The 19769-nt window shown below is 43.2% G+C and overlaps 1 protein-coding gene across 4 annotated transcripts in view; it reads left to right on the forward strand.

Annotated features, from left to right (window-relative positions):
• Positions 1 to 19769, forward strand: part of B4GALT2 (beta-1,4-galactosyltransferase 2) — a 625157-nt gene that overhangs the window by 392741 nt on the left and 212647 nt on the right. The window lies entirely within an intron of this gene.

Below are 19769 nucleotides of genomic sequence, written 5' to 3' on the forward strand. Positions count from 1 at the left end.
GAATATCTTTTTAATCTGTTTTGCATTGGCACTGGGCCCTTGCCCTTCAAAGTCTTGAAGACTGTACATTATGCTTTGAAGGCTGTTCTGTTTCAGAGGCAGCCAATGGAAATCCTTCATAACATTTGAGGCAGACACTCTTCTGGGTCTATTCAGTGCAAGTTTGGTGGCGCAGATTTGGACTCTGTGTAGTCTGTTTAGCATTACTTTAGAGTATTACAGTAGTCTAGTCTACTTAAAAGTACACTGTGCAGGGGTTTAGCAGTAGCTGGTAACACAGGGAGCAGCTTCTGGAGTCCCAGAAAGAGTGAGGAGAATGTGCTCGCAACTTTGCTGATATGGCACTCCATGGAAAGTTTATTATCAAACATGACCCCCAAAATGCGAAACGAGTCTTATATTGCCAGCTGTTCGCTGGTCGGCGTTTTGCTTTTCACTAATGACCGAGCTAAACCACTCATGCACTGCCAAAAATCTCTGGAATGCGCTTCTTAGTCCAAAGAAGACATTTATTATTTCACTATGCAAGGTTCCTAAAAGGTGATTAGCATGTTGAAAGCACACATTTAAAAATGGTCACAGCAATAATGTACAAATGATTCTCCACTGCAATATACACAGCAAATATATGTATCTATATTATAATAATGCAAAGCAAATAATGAATTAAAAAGTATGCATCACCGTGAGGCAAGGGCAGACCTCCTTCATCTCTCTCCTAATCAGCATCAAATCGCCAGAATCGATTGAGGAGAGAGAAATCAATTATCCTCCCGGGAAAGATGACACACTCCAGCGTCTTGGATGTGCCTGAGATCTGCTCTGTCCCTGGTCCATCTGGTCTCGGCCTCTTATACTTTAAACAAACAAGAGAAGGAAATTCCAGACTTCCCTCTCCCTGCAGGAGTTTAGTTATTAAAAAAAAAATGTTGATTGCTTTTGTCCTGCTTTGAAAATATCACGTTGGGATGTGGCCACACTCCCAAGGTGATAATCCAAAACAAGGCTTTTCCCTGCTGTCTGAGTACATTCTTATCAGCCAAAGCCCTTGGTGGGAAAAAAGTATGAAAACAAGACAGAATGCACATTGTACAACGTGGAAATCACTTACAGATTTTAATATGGGAGTGGTTAATGCTAAGATAAAGTCAATAGGCAGAATGAAGCTAAGGCAAAGCTGAATACAAAATGGAGTCTGTAACTGGTGACCACTAATGTGACGGTGGACAACTAAGCCAGGTGCAAAGTGGTGCAACACAGAGTCCATGGTTAAAACACATATATCACTACAGTCGGCAATTGTGAGAAATTGGGGGGAAGAAACACCAGAGAGTAGTTCAGAGCTCAGAGGAGGGGGAGTTCAGGCCTTAGGATCTTACTGACCAAAAGGGGCTAAACATGCTTTGCTGAGAATGCCCATGTGAGGATCATCTTGGGCATTACAGAGAAGAGGGTGGTGGAAAAGCAGGCCTGTCTCTGATTGGCTGGTAAGAGATGGGGCAATGGTTGCATGGCCTCAGTTTCCAGAGGGATACTGTGGTACAATTGAACGTTAATGAGTTTCTTGCTTCTTTAAAAAACATTTGGCAAAAATGCAAGTCTCATTAATGCTTCATTTTGGTTGGCCAATGATGCAGCTTGCACCACTTACTGTCTCTACTGTCCTGCCAAATTCCAGAACCAAGCAGTGCTTAATTTGTAAATAAAAACATGCTGGTGCCCAAAGCCCTTCTCTTAAACACGCCGCTGCTGCAATTATATGTGCGAACACGGAATACTGAGGCAGCATAATACTGAAGCCAACTCGGGCCTCTTTAATCCATTTAGAGCCACTCCCCCTTCAGCTCACTATTGAAGCTTTCTTCTTTCTCCGTCTTTCCCATATGTGTCTTTTGCTCCCAGTAAATGCTTGAGGCAGAAACATAAGAGCCGGACTCAAAAATAGGTGCCAGTGATCTGCACCGGAAACAACAAGCACAAATTAAGCACTGGTACCAAGGCTACATACTAACCATCACACTCACACAAATGTGACAATTTCGACTATTGCACTATTCCAGGTCACCCAAATCTGTATGAATGACCTGAATGTACTGGTATTATTTGTTTAATGTATATTGATTAAAAATTGACAGACAGTGTCCCCACATGGTAGAATATAAAAATTTACTGTGTTAAGAAATATGGGCCAGTGCCGGGCCCTAGCAAACAACAGTACAAATTACGCACTTTGGGGGCATATTTAAGAGCCCCTCGTGCCACTGGAGTGTCACTTTACGTGATGCTCCAGTGGCGCTAACCTCTGCTCCATATTTACAAGGAGGTGTAATGCCACTTTTTGTGGGATTACACCTCCTTGTAAATATGGGCCCCTGCGACGCAGTTTTATGCTTCAGAGGGGCGTGCAATGGGTGTTGCTGTAGGCGTGCCACAGCAACACTCTGCATTTTGAAGCTGCCTCAGATTTACGAGATTTTGTAAACCTGAGGCAGCGCCAAAATCTAACGCCACCCACAGGGGTAACGAGGAAGAATACTTTTATTCCTCCTCGTTTTTTGCTTTTTCTATGCGCACACCTTCCCTCACAGAAACAATCACACCCCTTAATGCAGACATCCTTGGACGATGGTGCAAGGATGCCTGCATTGGTGCTGGCAGCTAAATTTAGCGGCAGTGTAGGGGACAACACAAGGGTGTGCCGTATTCAATTAAATATGGCGCATCCCTGCGTTGTGAAAATGACGGAGCACAGCGCTGGCAATTTTGGTGCAGCGTCGGGCTCCGTCATTTTCCCCATAAATATGGGCCATGGTATCACTAAAGGGATGGCTAAATGTGAGATGGTTGTATATTTGACCTCAATTATATGGGGCCTCCTAGAATACTGCTGTGGATGGAAGAGCAAAAAATTATTGCTCAAGTTACTTGTGGTGGAAAATACAGGCCTCGCACTGATGGTCAAGACAGGGTCTCTTCAACATGAGTGCAAAGAGTACTGAGTCATGGCTGTGACGTTTCTTTCCATTGCTTAATTTCTACAAATTGTGCCCAAAACCTGTGCTCAGAAGCCCGAGGCTGGTGGTATGAAATGCTGATGTGATGAATGACAAGGCTGCATAATCTTGAATCCACCTCAGGCCTCTTTAATTCACTTCCAGACAACCCCTATCCCTTAATCTCACTCTTACATGCTCCTTCTTTTTTCTTTGGTGACGGTTTTTCCATCTTACTCTTCCTCCGTCATTCCACTTTGTTTTTCTCCTGCTTGCTCTCTGTATATGTCAGTCCTGCCAAGTTTACAAGGCCTTTGCGTAATGTGCCTCTCCAGCCAAGGATTTATCTGTGAATACTGGAGCTTGTAGTATTGTTTAGTCCATTATAAACAGGACTACAAGTCCCAGAATTCAAGGGGAAAAACTCAGACTGGAGCAGCACATCACGCATGGACTCGGGAAACTTGGCAGCTATGAAATGTCTGATGAGGAAAAATAAGTGCAGGTCCCCAAAGATGAGTGCCAGGCAACCACTGACTCAAATTAAACAGTGTTTCTTTCATAGTAGCAGGAAGTGTAGGGGTCTCTATGAATGGCCGGTGAAAGAAGGGATGAGCCCAGTTCATGTTTGTTAGGTTGAACGCGCAAGCTCTTCTGACCTGTTGTAAGTATTGTGGGTTTTTAATCACGCCCACCTCATGCCCATCATTTTCATACGTTCGTGGGCTTGCCTTTAAAAATTCCCTCAAGGGCATTGGTAAATGCTTCACGTTTGTCTTGCCTTGGGGCAGTTTTGTTACCGCCTTGTACACCAACCCTGTTACATGGCTTATCGCACGATTGCCGATAAGTTTTATGTGAGCTAACTACTTTTTTTTCCTCTGGTGTCTCTCCTTCACGCTCATGTTCATAGCAGCCATGGTGCTTTGAATCGGCTCGCACTGACGTTTAACAGCACCTCCCACCCTTCCCTCAGTTTCCTGTTCATGTCCGTCGTCCGTACTACCCCTCCCACATCATTTCATGATTTCTGATGGTGAAGCCAGTCCCTTCTCCCTCATCAGAACTCCTTTCCAGAGCTTGCGTCCGGCAAAATGGAGTCCTTACTGTATGCAGCCACCATTTAAACTGTGATATTTTCAAATAGAAAAAACTCCTGAAACTGTCACCCCCTGGAGGCATGAAGTACACACACATTTCTGAAGATGGACACACAGTGGGGTAGTCTATCTTCAGGAATAATGTAAGTGCCAACGCGCCTACCATGCAGGTAAGGCATGGCGGACCTGCCTTTATGTGCCATGTGCGTGTAAGATGCTATTAGGAGAAAATGTTTATCTGCACCACAGCCAGCTTTACTCTAGGTACCCCAGCTGTAGCTGGTTGGGAATGGCCTTGCCTCCACCACCGTCATTTTGCTTGTAAGCCTGCTAAAATTTAAATTAATGCTTACATTTCTTACCTTGCTGCTCGATCCTGAACAAATAATTTTATTTCCCTGAAGATGGAAGAGTGTTTTGGCATTCACCTTTAGCAACAGCATTACATATTGATGGCATGTCTGTCATGGAGCATGTTGGACCTGCCATCATGCATCACTACATCCGCTTTTGCTGACTAGTTATCAGGTGGCGTTTTGGGCACCTTATTGCTCTCAAGTGAGATGCAGGCTGTGGAATGTTTTTTTTTAAATTCCTCATATGGGTTCACCTGGGGGAACAGATGATATGGCTAATTTCCCCTTCTGGTTGTCTGTCTCTTTGCATGGCAGTCGGATGGCATGACTTAGAGTTTCATACATCACTTGCCTACTTTTGTCCTGCTGAGGATGATCCACTGGTGTTCTTTGAGATGTCCTTCTCTGTGGGCTTTGGTTCTTTGACCAGTGTCTTCTGGTCATTGTCTAATATATGCCTTCTATTCCAGGTGACGGTGGTCTTCTCTGGATAGGGTCTTGGATTTGGCTGTTTTTCTCTTAGATACCTCGGGCTAGCTTCCTGCATATGTACCTGGCTACGAGGTCCAGATTTTAAAAATATATTTGTGCTTTACTCATGCAAATCCTCTGTTCAGCTCCAGTCCCGGGCGGGTTATTCTGGGCTCTCTCGTCCCATTCCATACTTCGGGACTGGTGGTTTCACTGGTTTGGCTCAGACAGGGTGAGGTTTCTTTCCAGGTGTACCGGCTTTTTCTTCATGATCCTCAATATACAATGAGAACTCTGTCGTTTCAGGATCTGCCACTACTGTGTTCCTCCCAGCATTACTTTTTGTGATACTATTTTGATGCAAGGTTGTTGGTATTTGTTAGTGATTGGGTCATGACATTACTGGTTTGATATATTCTTAATTAAGCATTGGGACAAGGAAAGGTTGAGGAGGTAATGTGCTAATTATTTCCTATTAATCTTCATTACTATGATTGCTGTTCCTTGGTTCGGTACTTTCTGCCCACCCTCTGTCCCAGGGTCATGACCTCAGTCCTCATTGCTCATTACAGGAAGATCTGGGGGGTCTCTGCCCACTTTGTGGACCTTGTCAGAGGAGGAGCCTAAAGGAAGTGTCAGGACGTGAGTAGAAGGTGGCCAGTTTTGTGTTTGCTAGGTCGTAATTATCTGAGAGTCTTAGTAGATTAGCACTAGTACGGGCAAAGTTAGTCAAAGTAATGAAGCTTACCAGTGAGTAATTGGAACATTTGAGTAAAGAAAAATAACTTGCGAAAATTGATGTTTTTGTATGTTTTGCCTATTTGTTTGCATAAAGTCGCCCCAGACTTTCACTCGTGGTGACAGATTACAGAATTATTGTGCTGGTTTTGTATGTTTACTGTGTGACTAATCCAATAAAAGAACACCAGACTTAGCAGTTTTATCACAAAATTACAAATGCATGCAAGTGAGATCAATATACAATGAACACAGGTTTATGTGACGCCCGCACTATTTTATGCGCAGCACCTCACATATAAAAAGGCATTTTTTAGGTCAAGCATAGCAGCGCGCAAGCGTTGCTTTTCTATATGTTGTGATCTATTCTGTGAGCTTTATCCACGCCGATCTCACACCCATCACTTTAATTTGTTCTTGGGCTTGCCTTACAAAAATCCCTTGATGTCATTGGTAAATGCTTTACATTTGTCCCGCCTTGAGGCTATACTGTTACACCTTGCAGACCGATCCTGTTACATTGATTATTGCACTATTGTCGATATACTTTTGTGTGGGCAAACTACTTTTTAGATCGAGCGCACAAGCGCTTTGACCTCTTGTAAGTATTGTGGGCTTTTAACCACGCCCATCTCACACCCATCACTTTCATTTGTTCCTGGGCTTGCCTTTCAAAAATCGCTTGATGACATTGGTAAATGCTTTATGTTTGTCCTGCCTTGAGGCTGTTTTTGTCATGCCTTGCAGACTGCCCCTGTTACATGGATGATTGCATGATTGCCGATATACTTCAGTGTGAGCAAACTACTTTTTCTTTTGTCTCTCCCCTTAATGCTTCATGGCAGCCATGGAGCTCACAGCGCAAACAGGCACAACAGTATGAACCTGTTTATTAAGTATATTTTGTATGGATACAATGCACTTTTGACTTTCCTTCCGCCCTCATGAAAATAAGATAAGGCTGTTTATTCTGTATATTTTTCAAGCTGTCGCACCCCTTGTATACTGCCCTTCGGGTGCCTCAAGTGCGTTATAGTGGTTCACAAAAAAAAAAAAAAAAAGCAAAGTGCCTGCAGCATGGCTGCCTTGTATTTATTCCGTCCTAGCTTGGTGGATTGAGTTTACTGTCCCTTCAGCTGACACAAAACAGCCAAGCCTTACACAGCCGAAATTGACCCGTGACGGGCTCTTTTCTGCATAGCATAACATAACATAGCATAACATAACACAACATACAACATGGCATAGCATAACATAACACAACATAACATAACATAACACAACATAACACAGCATAACATAACATAGCATAACATAACACAACATACAACATGGCGTAGCATAACATAACACAACATAACATAACATAACACAACATAACACAGCATAACATAACATAGCATAACATAACACAACATAACACAACATAGCATAGCATAACTAAGGCAACATAACACAACATAACACAACATAGCCTATCATAGCATAACACAACATAAGACAGCATAGCATACAAAATAACACAACATAGGAAGTAGTATAACATAACATACAACAACATAGCATAACATAACACATCATAGCATAGCATAACACAATATAGCATAACACAAGTTGGCACAACGTAGCATAACATAACACAACAAAGCATAGCATAATAGAAAACAACATAACACAACATAAGACAACATAGTCTAGCATAACACAACATAAGACAACATAGCCTATCATAGCATAACACAACATAGCATAGCATACCATAACACAATATAACTCAACACAACATAGCATGTAGTATAACATAACATAGAACAACATAGCATAGCTTAACACAACACAGCATAACACAATATAGCATAACACAACATAATACAAAGTAGCATAGCATAACACAACATAACACAACATAGCATAACATAACACAATATAGGGCAACATAGGCTAGCGTAGCATAACACAACACAGCATAGCATAACATAACACAACATACAACGTAGCATGTCATAATATAACACAACATAGCATATCGTAACACAACAAAGCATAGATTGCATTGAAAATGTTTGTTTTTAAAGGCTGTAGAGGTGGGAAATGCAGACCTCTCCGTTATTGGCTGTGAGTGACAAGGCGAGTAACCACATGACCTCAGTCACATGGGGGCTGCTGTGATGTCACTGCCCCCTTGGACAAAGCAGTTCATTTTCTACCCATTGATAGCTTTGTAAGGAGTAATTTGGTACCTTGACAGCACTTGTTTGCGTGTTCTATTGTGTAGCAGCAGTTGGCAGCAGAACAGTTGCTGTGTGCTATTAATGCCGAAAGAGCCTTTGTGTTACCGGACAATACAACGAATTTTAGCTTAATGTGTCAGGGTTGTGAAACAATGAACTAATGTGGAAACATCGGGAATATCAATGAGATTTTTTTTTCGTAGGCGTGGCCATGTTCCTCTCTCACAAAATACCTGTTTTAACATAAATCTAAATTAGAAATGTTCTGAATAAGACAAAGTCTAAGTAGGTTCCATTCTCCTGCTCTTCTAATCTCAGTCTCATCAAATTTCATACAACTAGACCAGTTGTGTTAATTCAGGTGTGTTTTTTGTTTGAGTTTAGTTTGATTCTATCACACACCTTGAAAACCTCGAATACGTCTAGGCACTTGGTTGTGGAATCATTATACTTAGCAAAATATATTATATTTAAGGGGGGGCGGGCAGAGTGTTTGCGCGTGGCCGTGTCCAGTCATTTCAGAGTTTCACCACATTTTGGGGCCACTTCACTTCTATTTCCAATTTTCGCTCATTACCCACTAAATTCTGTCAGCACAGCGGACGCCATCATGGAACGGCGCCTCGGGTGGGTGAACCTTTTTCCATTAACCTAGATATCATTATTTTTAATTGAGCCACATTTTGAAAATCTTTGCCAGTGGGATCCCTTGGCTCTGTTTCTTATAGTACTGTCCTGAGACAGAGACATTTTGATGAAGCCTCTGTTCATGAATAATTCACATTGTGACCTTCTGAGCTGTCCTTGCATGTTTGGTCCACCGAGGGTGTTTGGCACTTTCTGGAGCCATTTGGGCGGACATGGATTGACGTTACCACACGTTATGTCTGGCAGGAGAGGAAAAAGTTAGTCCTGGTGAACCCTCCATTCTCCCAATTCCCTGGAATGTGTGGATTGAAGCTTGGGATGGTTGATGTGATCAGGAGTCTTCTCCAGGTGGCATCTTCTTGAGCCTTGTGATTGGCTGATCTGGACTGCTTGTAATGCTTTTCTCCAGCCCCAGTTTATTTGTTCCAACCTGCCTGCAATCTACTTCTCGCTTATTGGGTGAAACATGTGAGTAAGTACAAAGCCCAGTTTCTCCAAAAATCTGCTGTAAATAGCAACATCTTTTGTTGATCTGTTGCGGCAGGGTACCTGGGATGAGTGGAGATGGGCTGTGGGTCCGCACCTTCCTGTGCACGTCCTCCACTTCACCGATCTGACATGATGCTTCATGAGACTATTGCATTTGGAAATTTAAGAGAGAGCGAGGGAGTGAGAGCAAAAGATAGGGATCTCTCATTCCTTTAACCAAAGTCACCCACTTGTTTATAGCCTGGCTTACTGTTTGTATTCACCGGGTACACCAAGGGTGATAAAATAATACAGTAATAATAGATCATACTTGTACAGTACACTGATGCTGAGGGGATACAAAACTTTATGAACATTTTAAGAACTTGAATTATTTGTAACCTCATCTATGTCTCTGTAAGCAGCACAAGCATTACAAATCACTAAATCATTGAAGGGATCAGTAGACTGCCATGTGTCAATTATTCTATGTCTTTCAGCCAATTCTTGTTTTTATTTTAAGAGTTGCAGAAATTGTACAAAGTAGCAACCAATATATTGTTTTTTGAAAGATGGAACAGAGATTACTCTGTGAGTTAAAGCAATTTATTTGGTGCCATTTTTGTAATGTACAAGGCTTAATTTGTAAAACAGTAAGTGCCAGGGGCTAAGGTTTTTTCTCAGAAGACTAAGGCTGGCACTATCAATATTTGAGATGCTGAATACTAATGCTGTGTAGTCTTGATTACACCCATTCACTTTTCCTCCACCACCACCACACACACCTTGCCCCCAGTGCTTAATTTGTAGATAAAAACATGCTGGTGTCCAGAGGTCTCCTCTGAAACACGCGGGTGCTGTAATTAAATGTGGGAGCATGAAATACTGAGGCAGTGTAATCCTGAAGCTATCTTGGGTATCTTTAATCCATTTACAGCCACTCCCTGCTCCTTCAGCTCACTCTTGCAGCTTTCTCCTTTCTCCCATTGTGATGCTTTTTCTCTTCCTTCGTCTTTCCCATATGACCTTTTGCTTGCAGCAAATGCTTGAGGCAGAAAAATAAGTGCCGGCCCTCCAAAATAAGTGCCGGTGCCCCACACCAGAAACCACAGTTTTTCCATTTTTTGCTTACTCTTTCCTTATCCCTTTTGTTTTTTTCCTGCTTCTTGATCTGGGTGAAAGTCTGACAATGAAAACTAAGTGAAGGTCCCTAAAAATGAGTGCCAACTGCCCCCACCTCCAACCACTGGCTCAAATTGAGCATTGCCTAAATAGAATACTTGCTTTGAGAAAATCAGCTTTTTGTGATGCGAGCAAATGACTTCCAGCAGCTCAAATGATTTAATATGGGAAGAATTAGTGGCACAAGCGTGCTGTATCTGAAATGACCCAGACACTATTTGACGATCAATCCACAGCCTTATGTTTGTCCTTTTGTGTCACTTGTGCGTCACAACCGCAGTGGGTGAACTAAAAATAGCATTCGCTCTTTGCCATCTTTAAGCTTACAGATCAATTTTATAGTCCAATCAATGTTAACTTAGGAGTACAGCATTCATATTGAATGTTTCCTTAGTGCCACATTTCACATATAATCACGATTCTCCCATTTATACAAATTCCCCAGCCTTTCTGCTTGTCAGACCAGTGTTCTGTGAAGTCTTCGCCTGTTATGGGCCTGTCGTACGCTTCACGCTCTCATTTATCAAATCTTCGTTCCCACTTAGTCTCAGATTCCACTCACTTCTCATACTGATCTGGATTTCTTATTTTTTTGTCTCTGACTTACTGCTGTTGACAGCGTTTTACTGGTTTACAAAACAGCCTAATAAAAGAGAGGCAGAGCTCTGCCGCTTCCAGTTACAAACTCAAGGACCAGTTGAGTTTCATTGTAATCGAATAAATCGCTTCAGCAGGAGAAAGGGAAACGGATCTGTCAGGCTGGTTCCCAAGGGCCTGCACAACTCAAGGCCAGATCAGACATTCTTATAAAAACCATTGCTGATGTCCCTGGAAATACATAAAACAGATACTACCTCCTTTTAAGATAAGGCCTGGAGGCAGCTTCAGCTGCTCACCAGCCTCCTGTTTTCTTAGAGGATCCTAATAAGAATATATACATGCATGCATACATACATAGAAGGACTTTCAGCCAGTCCTCTTCAATCCTGGTTTGTTGAAATGCCAATCGCATTTTTTTCGCCCACCAAGGCATACAGCATTGGTCAATTGTCACCCCACTTCATCCATTGGCTGTCTTGCACTGTGAGTGGTAGTATTTTTCCTGATCACACTTAGAAAGATACCTGAAAAGAACTGCACTTAAGTGAAAGGGCTAAATATTCTAGGCCACCCATTTTTTTGCAATATTGCCAATTTCTTTTTCATATTGCATATGTTGCCAAAGCACTTTGAATGATTGCCAAGGCCAGACCTTTTGGCTTTGGCAACGCTTGCTTTATGTACCTAGCCAAAAGGTTTTGGAAAGCCGATAGGTCCCACAGCCGCAACCTCTTGGCTTTGCCAGAGCTTGTTTTAACAGGTAACTTTAGGCTTGCATCCACAGCAGTGCTACAGTAGTTAACCAGAACCAGTTTTTTTCCTTGACTGGAATTGTAGAAGTGCACAAGGGGTGAGAAGGAAACAGAAGACAGCAGACAGAAAAGCACAACAGCAGGAGGAGATCTCTGCTCTGGGAGGAGAGAGCCAGATGCCAGCCTTTTTGTTTTTGTTCCTTCTAAAAATACCAGATTCCGCCTTAAAGACTTGCTTTGTATTGTTTACAAGACACAAGAGACTAATTTACAGATATGATTTGCCCACTGGGCTTGCCTCTTAAGCACTGTGCATGATTTCTCTGCTATATGTTGTATAAGCACCTAGACGACAACACCATACCCCCTCATAATAACAAAAGTACCCTGCAGTATGTGTTTACAAATTCACTGTATGCACCTCTTCACTCTAGGTAGATTACCACGTGCTGGTAGTGGGCTCAGTGGGTTAATGCACATGCAGCTGCAGAGATCTTTTATCTGCAGGTATTGTGTATGAATCTCAATGCTCAGCTCCCCTTCCCAGGTCAATAAGGTGAATCAGGTGAGGTTGAATAGTAGCAACTGCTGTTGTTTACGTCACAGTTATGGTAGAAAATACTATATAGCAACATATTCCCTAGTGTGAGCATCAGTCTGGTTTGTGAAAGGGTTTCGCTCCATCCTCAGATGCAAAAGAAACAAAATAGTAGTAAAATATCAGCAGAGCCGTGAATACTATACGCACCCCCTGAGCCAGGAAACGAGCAGGTATGTAAGTAAAGAGGTGATGAAGGATACAGTGCAGGGTATCTGGTACCCAGCAGGAGCAGCATCCTAGTGGGAGGAAACTAAGACTGTCCTCCAGGTGGTGGTGAAGGGGTGTGAGATCCTTGTCAGAAGCCTAGGGTGAGGGGTGATCACTCAAGGCATGGCTGGGAGATGTTGAAAGGAATATATCGAGCAGCTAGAGCTCCCCCACACTGTCCATACTCACTGAGAATGGGAGTATTGAGGGTTCTGCGGGCTGGTGTTCTAAAAGCAATATAACCTGGAATACTGATGGTGCTGCGGACTAGCGTACTACGGCACTATGAACTGGAGTACTGAGGATGCTGTGGATTGCAATACTACAGGCACTATGAACTGGAGTACTGATGGTGATGTGCACTGGTGTATGAAATACACTATGAACTGCAGTACTGTGGGGTGCTGCCAAATGGTGTACTAAAAGGAACATACACTGGAGTACCTAGGGTGCTGTGGATTGCTGTACTACAGGCACTAGGAATTGGAGTACTGACTGTGCTGTGCACTGGTGTTCTAAAGACATGATGAGTTGAAGTACGGAGGGTGCTGCGGGCTGGTGTACTAAAAGCAATATAAACTGGAGTACTGAGGGTGATGTGCACTGGCGTACTAAAGACACTATCAACGGGAGTATTGTGAGGATGTGGATTAGTGTACTAAAAGCTACTTAAACTGGACTACTGAGGGTGCTGCTAGTTGGCATACTGTAGGCAGTATGAACTGGAGTACTGAGGATGCTGTGCACTGGTGTACGAAAGACGCTATGAGCTGGAGTACGGAGGATGCTGTGGACTGGCATACTATAGGCACTGGGAATGGGAAAACTGACGGTGCTCTGCACTGGTGTACTAAAACACTATGAACTGGAGTACTGAGGGTGCTGTGGACTGGTATGCTAAAGACACTATGAACTAGATAACTGAGGATGCTGCGGACTAGCATGCAAAGCCACCATCAACTAGAGTACTGAGGATGTTGTGCAGTGGTGTACTAAAACAACTATAACTTGGACCACTGAGGATGCTGCAGACAGGTGTATTAAAACCACTATGAACTGGAGTACTGAGGTGCTGTAGGCTGGTATGCTAAAAACACTCTGAACTAGAGTACTGAGGGCACTGTGAGCTGGTGTACTCCAGGCACAATGATTTGGAGTACTGTAGGTGTTGTGCACTGGCGTACTAAAGACACTATGAACTGGAGTTCTGAGGGTGCTGGGGACTGCTATACTAAAGGCACTATGAACTGGAGTACTGAAGGTGCATTGGACTTGGCTTACACGGGCTCTATGAAGTGGAGTACTGAGAGTGCTGTGCACTAGTGTACTAGAGGCAGTATCAACTGGAGTAATCAGGGTGCAGCGGACTTGCGTACACAGGCACTATGAACTGAAGTACTTAGGGTGCTTTGAGTTGGAATGCTTAAGACACTATAAACTGAAGTACTGATGATGATGCAGACTGGCACTATTAATTGGAGTACTGAGGGTGTAGTGCACTTATAGTACTAAAGATACTATGAACTGGAGTACTGATAGCTCTGTGTGCAGGGTTCTGTGGTCTGGTATGTGAAAGACACTGTGAACTAGAGTACTGAGGGCGCTGAGGTCTGGCATACTCCAAGACTATGAACTGGAGTACTAGGCGTGCTGTGCACTGGTGTACTAAAGACACGAGCTGGAGTACTGAGGAAGCTGTGCACTGGTATTGGAGTACTGAGGGTCCTGTGGACTGGTGTATTAAAAGCAATATAACCTGGAGTACTGAGGGTGCTGCGAATTGGCATATTACAGGCAGGAAGAGCTAGAGTACTGTGGATGCTTCTAACTGGTGTACTAAAATCAACATAAACTGGAGTAATGAGGGACTGGAGTACTGAGGGTGCTGTGCACTGGTGTACTAAAGACACTATGAACTGGAGTACCGAGGAACCCATGCACTGGTGTACTAAAGACATGATGGGCTGGAGTACTGAAGTGCTGCAGACCGGTGTAGTAAAAGCAACATAAACTTGAGTACTGAGAGTGCTGCGGACTGGCATACTACAGGCACTGTGAACTGGAGTACTGAGGGTGCTGTGCACTGGTGTACTAAAATTACTCTGAACTGGAGTACTGAGGGTGCTGTGCACTGCTGTACTAAAAGCACTATAACCTGGAGTCTTGAGAGTGCTGCAGACAGGTGTATTAAAGCCACTATGAACTGGAGTACTGAGGGTGCTGTGGGCTGGTATGCTAAAGATACTGTGATCTAGAGTTCCGCGGGTGCTGGGGACTGTTGTACTCAAGATGCTATTAACTGGAGTATTGAGGCTGCTGTGGACTGGCATACAAAGGGCACTATGTACCGGCATTACAGGCACTATGAACTGGAGTACTGAGAGCACTGTGGACTGGTGTACACATTCACTATAAGCTGGAGTACTCAGGGTGGTGGGTACTAGTGTACTAAGGGCACCATGATCTGCTATGTACTGGAGTACTGTAGGTGTGGTGGGCTGGTGCACTATTATTATATCCTTCTGTTGGATGTAGATCCCAGTATGCTATGAAGAGTTTTGCATTTTTTCAGAATTACTGTTAATTGACTTTGTCATTTGTTTGCTTTTCGTTGAGTTGCAGTTCCATTGGAGAAGACTCCATCAAGTGACTGCTCTATAATCCTCTGATTCCCTTGGACCTTTTCGAAGGCTATGGTCCTCCAGTTTTCATAACTGCATTGTGGGACCTGTTGGACAAACATCCTCTACAGATCTACAGAATTCTAAGAGCTGTCAGAAGTAGTTGCAAACATGTAGAAGCCAAGTGCAAGTTCAGTATAGACTCTGTCCTGGATAGTCCAGCAGATGGCCCTCATACTGCTACCTTGTCAGAGGTGTGCCAGTGGTCCTCGAAGGCTGGGATTGATCAAATGGTCACTTTATGTGCACAGTGCTTGTCTACCATGAAGAAGGAGCAGCTTCCCTGTGAGTGGGGAGTTGCCTGGTGTGTTTTTTTTATATGGATTTCTTCAGTGTTAATCATACGAAAGGGCACTGTGTTCTACGAAGTTAGTAATAAGGTATAGTAATTCTAAATCTAACGCCTCATTGTATTAGAAATGTCCCTACAAGAAAGCACAGAGATTTGCTTGAGTTTTTGGGTTGCCTCTGAACAAGAGTCTCTCTAGTCTTTTGGTTTTCTAAGTTCAAGTTGAGATCATTTTATGAATTGCCTGTGGTTGAGATTACCTTCAGCGATTCACTATAATATTTGGGTCGCCCATGCCTGAGATTCACTCTAATTATTTGGGTTGCTCATGCTTGAGATTCACGCTAGTATTTGAGTCACTCATACTTGGGATTCACTCTAGTATTTGGGTCGCCCATGCTTGAGATTCACTCTAGTATTTGGGTCACTCATGATTGAGATTCACTCTATTATTTGGGTTGCCCATGCTTGAGATTCACTCTAGTATTTGGGTTGCTCATGCTTGAGATTCACTTTAGTATTTGAGTCACCCATGTTTGGGATTCACTCTAGTATTTGGGTCTCACATGCCTGAGATTCACTCTAGTATTTGGGTCTCCCATGCTCAAGATTTACTCTAGTATTTGGGTCTCCCATGCTTGATATTCACTCTAGCATTTGGGTTGCCCATGCTTCAGATTCACTCTTGTATTTAGGTCACCCATGTTTGAGAGACACTCTAGTATTTGGGTCTGCCATGGTCGGGATTCACTCTAGTATTTGGGTCCCCCATGCTTGAGATTTACTCTAGCATTTTAGTTGCCCATGCTCAAGATTCACTCGTGTATTTGGGTCGCCCATGTTTGAAAATCACTCTTGTATTTGGGTCGCTTATGCTTGAAATTCACTCTAGTATTTGGGTTGCCCGTGCTTGAGAGTCACTCTAGGATTTGGGTTGCCCATGCTTGAGATTCACTCATGTATTTGGGTCGCCCATGTTTGAGAATCACTCTAGTATTTGGGCCTCCCATGCTTGAGATTCACTCTTGTATTTGGGTCGCCCATGCTTGAGATTCACTCTAGTATTTGGGTCGCTCATGCTTGAGATTCACTCTAGTATTTGGGTTGCTCATGCTTGAGATTCACTCTAGGATTTGGGTTGGCCATGCTTGAGATTCCCTGTAGCGATTGGTTTGTGCAAGCTTAGGATTCTCTGAAGTCTTTGGGTTACTCATACTCAAGATTCACTCTGGTGTTTGGGTTTCCTATGCTCTAGAGTCTCTTCTTTTTGAATTGCCTTTGTTTAAGATTCACTTCAGACTCTGGGTTATTAGTGTTTGAGTTTCACTCTAGTCTTTGGATTGCCCATACTCATGGTGAGTACCAGGAATGTGATGTGATTCACATGGGTGTAGCTTCAAAGTGGGTGTTTTGGGGTTTTACACCCCTAATCAATGATTTTTGTGATAAATAGTTGGGTACAGGGGCTTTCAGTTGGGTATGGTGTCTGTCGGATGTCACCAGACATTTTTACACACACACAGACAAAAACACACACACACTCTCTGTTTGGAAAGACTTAAAAAATGTTGGCTATTTCACAAATAATATGTTTTCTCTCACTTAATATCCCTAGCAATCCACATTCCTCTCCATTTCCACTGCCCCTTGGGCCCCTCTGGTGCACCCTGCTTTACATATAATGTATTTTAATATTATATTCGAGCATGACTGTTGGGATCTGAAACTCACCCCCCCCAGTCTTATTGACTAAGCTACGGCCCTGATGATACAAAAATCTCTGTTCATTCCCTAATTAGCAGATTGTACTTGCTACCTAATAAGTTCTAGGAAAAACCATGTTGTGCAGACTGCATGCTAATTCCTGCGAAATAAAGGATTCTCATTTCAAAGACAATTATACTGGGTATTTTGCATAAATTATTTCATTCACTTTTCGGTTCACCATTCCTTCTGCACCTTCAGACAGGCGAAGAACAAAGAAAGGGGCTGAAAGCAAGAAAAAGCTATTTTTAATTTGCAAAACGTTATAGAAATGTTTGCAATGCCGAATTCTGACAAACGAAAAACGATTTCAGCAAGTTGCCTCTCATAAAATCAAAGGAGTTATTTTTTAATCGTTTATGTGATGAACTGTATTGATTTGTTAAGCAAGAGGTTAGGCCCACATGAGTGTTCTGTCAACAAGGTGAATGAATGGTTTGTTTCTGTGTGTGTGTGTGTGTGGTGGTGGGTATGGAGAGGGGGGGGGGCGTCCACTGCAGCCATTGGCATGAGCGCCTCTGCGGTAGCTCGAAGCAAGGAGTGCCTGCTTGATTATTGCACTACTGGCAAATTAAGCAAAACACCATTATTCAGTGTCTTTGCTGCCTTGTTTCCAGGGTCACTATGCGCACTTTCCTAGTGGAGGGAAAAACTAACATATAGATGCTAAGTAATAAACCTTAAATCAAAATATGCATTTAAATTAGGAAAATTAAATGGGAGCACAATGAAAACGTATATCTCAAAACTGTAAGCTGTAACACCATTTTGCTCTTTTGCAGCCCAAGTGTGAAGAATTAAAATGCAAAATTTCACCCACATATATGACCCAGTCTCCAAACATGACCGTGATTTAAGTGCATCATGGGACTAAGGGCCTGATTACAACTTTGGAGGAGGGTGTTAATCCGTCCCAAATGTGACGGATATACCACCCGCCGTATTACGAGTCCATTATATCCTATGGAACTCGTAATACGGTGGGCAGGATATCCGTCACATTTGGGACGGATTAACACCCTCCTCCAAAGTTGTAATCAGGCCCTAAGTCTGGCTTCTCCATGTTCCAATAGGAAGAGTTACAAACTCTGACTGCAGCAATAATATGTTGCTTCCAGATAGCTCTGAGATTTTAATGAAGTTCTGTCCTATTTCCGCTACTCAAAGGGAAAAACTGCTTTAAATCCTTCCCTGAAGAGTTGCAATGTAGAAAAAATACATTAGCACTAATTCAATATGTAAACAAGTAAATTCAGGGACTCTGAGTTGTTCTTAGTTGCTGACGCCGGCTCTGCTGAATTCTGGACCAAGACTGAGCACTGTTGATACCACCTCCTGCCTCTTTCTTCTACCACCCTGGACTTCTTTTTTTGTATAATTTTTTTGGGCTTTTCTTGCAATAAATGCAACAATAGCGGCATTCAGCATGAACACGTCATTATATCCATTTACACTTTCAACAGCAGCCCGAAACCCCCTCAAAGGCTCTGACAATATCCCTAATTCAGGATTGAATGCTGTGTAATGAGCCTGGTATAATGTAGAGGCCTCCAGGAGCTACGTTTTCTTCATTATAGGTAGTACTATGGTGCCCTCCTCCTCCCCTTCCTCAGTCAAATATCCTGCACACTCCGACTCCGTTCCATAATCGTACTCAGGAGGTAGTGCATCAGGGATCCAGTAGCTCAATGAGCATCTCCGCCCAGACCTCAGGTCGTCCGCAAGTTTATTATCCCTGCATGTTTTACGTATGTGGTACTCCTCAGCATTCACTCATTCAGCCATGTCTCTCATCCATTCTGAAATCATTGGTGTACCGGAGACATCCATCTAATGGCAATCCTGCATTTGGCAAGTTCTATACTTAGACGTAGGAACTTCCTACTCAGTTTCTTTTTTTACTTTATTGGAATCCGTCCGACAGATATTGCCCTACACCTATGGGAATAGTCCAACCAGTGGTTGTGTTCAGAGACACCAATATCGTCTCCCAGTATTCATCTAATAAAGGCCCCCCCCCCCCCAAAACATGCATATGAAATCTGCTTCCTGCCCCGTACAGCGGGGCCAGTAGGAGTGCTGAGCTAGGTAAATTGCATGCAAAGTACTAGGGGTGAGATAAACCTGGTTCACCACATTAGATTGAATTAACTTAAACCTCGCATTAGAAGAGGTGGTCTTCTTTCCCTCATGGATCCCCTCCCATTCCTTGTTCGAAAGTGATGCCTACAACACATCGTACCATCTAGTGTATATCAGTAATTGTACCAGAGGTGCCTGCTCTGTTCAACAGAGCTACCAATGTCTGGGATGCCTGGGGGCCTTTGGGATGAAGGGCCATATTCCACAGGCTGTTGTCGCTATTTTCGCAGACTGTAGGAATTGACCAGTCCCTAATTGAAACAATTCTCTGGCATTTGCCAGAGTGATAAAGCGATCATATGGGTACAAGTCCCGCAAAGTTGCGTGCCCACCCTCACGCCCCCTGTCTGTCGACATTGACTGCTCAATAAGTGAGAATGGGTGTAGTGCCTCAAATATTCATGTCCGGTGCAAATGGGGCCCTATGCAATAGAAGTCTGACCTCCTTTGCCATGTCCTGCATACCAGTCTGACCACATGTGGCCTGAAAGTTAGAGTCCTTGTGCCCATCATTAGTAGTTCCGTCAGTGGAACGTCATTACAAGT

Source organism: Pleurodeles waltl, chromosome 4_2 (genome assembly GCF_031143425.1).
Source record: "Pleurodeles waltl isolate 20211129_DDA chromosome 4_2, aPleWal1.hap1.20221129, whole genome shotgun sequence".
NCBI lineage: Eukaryota > Metazoa > Chordata > Amphibia > Caudata > Salamandridae > Pleurodeles > Pleurodeles waltl.